We start from the raw sequence: 6206 nt of genomic DNA on the forward strand, positions 1-6206 counted from the left end.
TATGTACTCTAGAAGACGTACACCTAAAGTAAGATTGAGAAGCAGAGAAGAGGAATATTTCCTAAAAGAAGGAACATTCATTTCCCCAGATGAAATGGGGATTTTGGCACTTAAATAGCAGACAACAAACACATTCCAAAACAAATTTGTTCAAAAAAATCAGGGTTTTTATTGAAAAAATACAGAGCTATCTTAAACACTACACAAGGTAGAGGCTGGGCGGGGTGGCTCACATCTGTAATCCCAGCACTTTGGGAGGCCGAGGCAGGCAGATCACCTGAGGTCGGGAGTTCAAGACCAGTCTGACTAACGTAAAGATTCCCTGTCACATCAAAAATAGAAAATTAGCCAGGTGTGGTGGTACATGCTTATAATCCCAGCTACTTGGGAGGCTGAGGTGGGAGAATCACTTGAACCCCAGAGGCAGAGGCTGCAGTGAACAGAGACTGCACTCCAACCTGGGCAACAAGTGTAAAACTCCATCTCAAAAAAATAAAAAATAAATAAAAACAAACAAACAAACAAACAAACAAAAAACCAAAACAACAACAAAAACCACTACACAGGGTAGAGCATCCAGATGTCACATAAGACTTGAATAATCAATAAGAAGGCCACTAGGACACATTCTGTCTAATTCTTGTTTATTTATTTTTTTCTTTCTATTTTAATTATTTTCCACTTCTGCAGACTTCTCTTCTGAGTTTGTCTGGTCCAGGTAATCACAGGTATACAGTAGGACAATGCGTAGTTGCTGGAGGCACAGCTCACAGACAGCATGACTAAGAATAAGGGACCTTTTGGGGAAAGTTTAGGGAGTAGAGTACAATGTTTTGAGAAAATGTGTATATTATATTCCAATACTTTAAAATAAAAATAATATTACTACCTGTTTTATTTATTTCAGGCCCCAGGAGAAAGTGGATATTTTAATCTCCTATTACTTGCTTTCCTAAATTAACTGTGCCCTAGAGTCTTAAAAAAAACATGTAACTTAGTCATATTGATCCACAGTACTACACTGATCCACAGATCACTGAAGAATAAAATCTGAATGATCACATCCTATGAATTCCATTAAGCGAGGGTTCCATAACACACCAACAACATAATTTATTTAAAGCTAATTGCCTAAAGGTTTATCCTAAAGATAACATTTGTCATGTACACCTATAGAATATAATGAATTTGTAGCATGAACAGTTTGTCTCTTTGACTTAATACTGACAAACGTTCAATTTGAAATTTGAAGAGGTAATGGTGGTTGTTACCAGGAAATGAAAAGCTTCAAAGCTTTACATTTTCTTGGCATAATCTCTACAACAGCATCTGTTCTTGTCTCTCTTTTTTTTATTATTATTCTTGAGTAATACTAGGAAGTTTCTAGACCAGATGAACTTCCTGTGACCTATTTAGTAGACTCAAACAATTAGCAAATGGTTATTTAATCACTCCTAAGGGTAGATTTATGTGAGACAAGTAGAATATCATGAACTTTTGATTTATTTTATATAACCTTCCATATACAATTTTTCTTACAATGCCTGGCACATAGTCTGTGAGAGGAGATAATGGGTTGAAGTAAATCTCTGCTACAGGCTATAGAGACAGTGTACTGTTATTCTCCATTGTCCCTGGTTCCATTCACCAGGCAGTTTTCACCTCTGGACTACAGACTGTTTGCTGGATTACTAGGAGCAATTAATATAAATGGTGGGCATATCTTAAGAGTGGGTGATCATATAGAGAAGATGAAGAACAGAAATGGAATATATAGAGAAGATGAAGAACGGAAATGGAAATCTGAAGTATACCTGACTGTAATGTGTGGAAGAAGGGCCCCTCAAGGAGTTTAAGAGTTAATCCTATAGGTAGCAAAAAAACTAAGAGGAAATGAGACCAAGAGCAAGTCATAGAACTTAAGAGGTAATATCACGAAGGGAAGGAATAGCAGCTTTAAATGGCACAGAGAGGATACTGAAAGCATCTATTGAAGTTGTCAAGTTAGAAATCAACAGTGACATTACTGAGAGCAGTTTCAGTGGAGTGGTGAGGAAAGAAACCAGAACACGGCAAGTTTAAGATAAACAGAAGATAGAAAATAGAAGGTAGAAAAGTTTAGAAAATGAGCATAAACTACCCTTTTTAAAAGCTCGTATGTGGAAAAGATAAGTTTAAGCAGTAATTTTGCATACTTTTGATATGAATCAGAAATTCTATAAGCTTAAGAAAAATTTGATAGTAAAAGTCACCAATGACCTGATTAAGATTTCATACAACTATTCCCAGGCACTCAAAAAGTCAATTGCTACTCCTCAGCTTTTATTTTTTTAAGAAAACCTTTTCTTAGTCATTTCTAAATTACCTACCTGAAAGTCAACCCAAAGGGAAGAAAATGAAATTATGTATCTGAACTTTCACTCAATTTTCTACCAGTCATGAATAGAGATTTAATATTTTTCCCCACATTCCCTAAGTAGAAGACAAATTATTGGTAGTCTGCATTTAATTCATATGGATTAAAGCAAAATAATCTGTTATTAACTGGTTCTGTCATTGCTTTCTTAATAGGAATGTTGATGTGTATTATCAAAATGAAAGAAAGTTATAGGCAGAAACCTATATTATTCTGTTGATGTTTCAGAACATTTAGCATTATCCCCTTAGGCTGTTTTATCCTTCTCTGAAATAGTCATACTTTCTATGAGCCCCTCTCTTCTGAGGTCCCATCCACAAGTTCATGTGAAGAAGGATTTGATAACCTGATTCATACTTACAAATTATGAAGAAAGCAGCCTCACCTGTTACCTCTCCTTAGATGGCTGTATATCTGTGACCTAAAGCTAGAAAAAGAATTTCAAATTGAAAAATTGTAATGTAGATGATGAAGCTTTATTGATTTTTACAGCCAGGCAGAGTTCTACCAGAATACACAAACAGTAGTCATTCTACCTAAATAAAGCCAAAAATACATGTTATCTTCAATTGAAGAAATATCTATGCTCAGGAAATAGATTTTCTGATGTAAGGACAAGTTTATTCTTCACTGATATTTTAGAAATATTTCCCAGTGAGATAATTGGTAGATTTTCATTTAGACATATGTGACTACACAGGTCAAGATTTCTAAGGAATTTATGTAGCAGGCTGACCTTTTGATGTTGTTACAATTCCATGGCTTTTGTTCTTATAAACACACAAGGACATTGCAAAGAAAATGGTGGAAACTTATAAATTAAAGGTTCTTCAATATTGATCAGGCTGTAATATCTAATTAACATTTTCAAGGCTTTCATTTCCTTTAGATGAGTGGCAGGCCCTGACTGGCAGCTACAGACAGCTCATGAACATGATTACAGCAAAGTAATTTGCCTTTGTTAGATACAGACTTTCAGTAATAGTGTTCACTCAGCTTAATAAAGTTAAGCATCACTTATCATCTGTACTACATTTTGCTCCTTTCCATCATATAGTGCGTTGCTTGTTCTGTTCTTATAAGAGACGTCTCCATAGATCTTCATTTTACTCTCCCACTGTGTAGGTACTATGATTCTCAAGGTTCTAGCTGTAGAATAGATATACAAAATGTAGTTTGAATTTTTATAAGCTAGTTTTCATCATTACTCAATGTACCAAAACTTTATACTCTCCAATATCATTTTATTTTGACTCATATTTGCATGCATTGAAAAAGTCCTCTGTTTCAATATGGGTTAAAATAATCACTAAGGAAACATATGCCACGTAAGTTAAAACTAACTTCAGTCTTGAGAAATCACATAAAGGATTTATGTAATGTGTAGGCTATGAAGACATTTTCAAATGACAGATTTAATTAAAATTTAGTCAGTAATGACAATATTTATAATTTAGGAAATTTATTTATTAATGAAAACTTTGCTATTCTATTATTCTATAATTAAACTATCTTGATTGATGATCTTCAGATTGGGATCTTCAAAAGAATAGAGTAAGATTTAGATATCCTTTAAACTTTTCCAAACATAATTTTCCTCTAACATTATCCTCCTGCAATGGCAAATCAGTACATACTTTAAGATAATTAGAAACTATAGTAATTTGTTTTTTATTTTCCACATATATTCTGCTTATGTACATAGTAATTTATTTTAAGTTGGAATTGAACATAGAATCTTAAAATATTTTATGATTGATTTAAGTAATAATGAGATACATTTGGAAAAATAATTATTGCATGGAGTATTACTTACAGAGTATCAGTATGAGGCTCATTAAGTTTTTATCATTTGAAAAAATTTTTGACATTTTAAAATTCTTTATATCTCTCTTCAAATTGTCTTCTGTCTCTTGGGAAGACAGACTGTCAAAACACCAAAGTAAGATCTCCTAGGAATGCTTACACTTCTGAAACTCCATCTTCTCTCCTAAGTCTTTGGCTCTTGTGTTTTTTTGTGTAAGCCAGATGTACATCAGGAATGAAGAGATATGTAACAGTGGAAATCTAGATCAAGAGCCAAACTAATGGATAAATAAATTGGGTGACATAAATATTTGAGAAGACAAGTAAGCACTTGAAATTACAAAGGCTTCTCATGACAGGAAAACCTAATGTCTTCAACTTCATGATTAAGCAACAAAAATTTTCCTTATTCACTTCAAAACCCATTTCAGACTTTAGAGTCATAATTAGAAATAAAAGCAAGGCCTTTTTGTTTCAAGTGTGGCCTATAGGGAAAATTTTCAGGAGCTACTGAATAAGAAGCACAGAGTTAATGGAATTTTGAACAATGGACAAGAGATGAACTTACCTACTAAAAGGGGAATTTAAAATTACCCTTGCTTCCAATGTAGTGAATTTTTAAATGTATGTTTGTTCATTTACTGTGTTCTGAAGGAAAATTTGCTATTGCATCTTGAGTTTACTATAGGGTAATTTTTATAAATTACCAGTGTACGATTTTACAATATTAAAAAATGGCTTTATAAAAGTAGTTGACACATGTGTAAAATGATAGTATACCCAGTGAAGATTTAGAAGTTTTCACTATTTTTCAGACTTAAGGTATGGCTTATGTTGAGTATGGATAATTTTACTGCATCATTATAGGATATGTAATATGGCTTTAGATTTCAGAAGGAAGAGTAACCACTTTCAAGTTTTATTCTCATTTTGGAGAAACAAAGAGAAAGTTTATTGAAAGTATCCTTAGGTATTCAACTGCACTTAACTCTGAACAATAGAAAATATGCTGGGGGAAGTGGCCATGGCAGAATGAAGGAATGACATTTGGCATCAGAGCAACTAGTTACTCATATCACTGGTCCTGGTAAGCAGGGTTCCAGGATATTTTCAGAGAGGGGAATATTCTTAATCTCTGCTACTGACTTAAGAAGGGGTAAGCCCTAAGTGGTTCATGTCTCTAGGATCAAACAGGGCCTTTTGTGGTTTGCCTATAATTGGGGATATGTCTATGTTCACATCTTTATTTAGCTTGGAGATATGACTACACAAGAGATGTTTGTTAATGCCCACACTACTATTTACACAGGATTCTGTTTAATTTGAAAAATATCAAGCCTTTTTTACTTGTATAGACCTCATTTTCAGAGCTGGAAACAATTGGTGCTACCATCTGCCCTTTGATTCCAACCTTCTCCGAATTCCTCTCAAAGTCCTAGACTCTCTTTCAACCTAAAGTGATTTTATTCTTCTAAACTTTGGGAAGAAAATTTATAGTATTTTATAATATTACTTTATATATCCAATTTAGATAATGTCCATTACAAAATACAAAATTTTGGAAAGTGGTGAGTTAAATATGTTATTTTCCTTCCATTCAGGTGTTTTTGTTTTATTTAATTTGTTTTAATTTTGAAAACTCATCTGTCTCTAATGGGTAATCAATAACATTGTAGCAACTGAATAGAAGAAAAGCCACATTAGGCAAAAACCTACCAAACAAAACACTAACTACTTTGGTGCCTCTGTTTGCCATCTTCTAGACACATGTACTAAAATGAATATACAGGGTGTACAACAATTCATCTCTTGTGAGATTTCATACCACTCCCAAAGTGCTCTGGGGCCTTTATTTGCACATTCTGAGGGAGGGTCTAATTATATAGGTGGCCAAAAAAACACTACTTTCCAGGCTTTTGGAAAACCATACCTAATACGTTTATTTTTCATTTGCTTATTCTTTTTTTTTTTTTTTTTTTTTTTT

This window comes from Cebus imitator, unplaced genomic scaffold, assembly GCF_001604975.1.
Source record: "Cebus imitator isolate Cc_AM_T3 unplaced genomic scaffold, Cebus_imitator-1.0 Scaffold104, whole genome shotgun sequence".
NCBI classification, from domain to species: Eukaryota; Metazoa; Chordata; class Mammalia; order Primates; family Cebidae; genus Cebus; species Cebus imitator.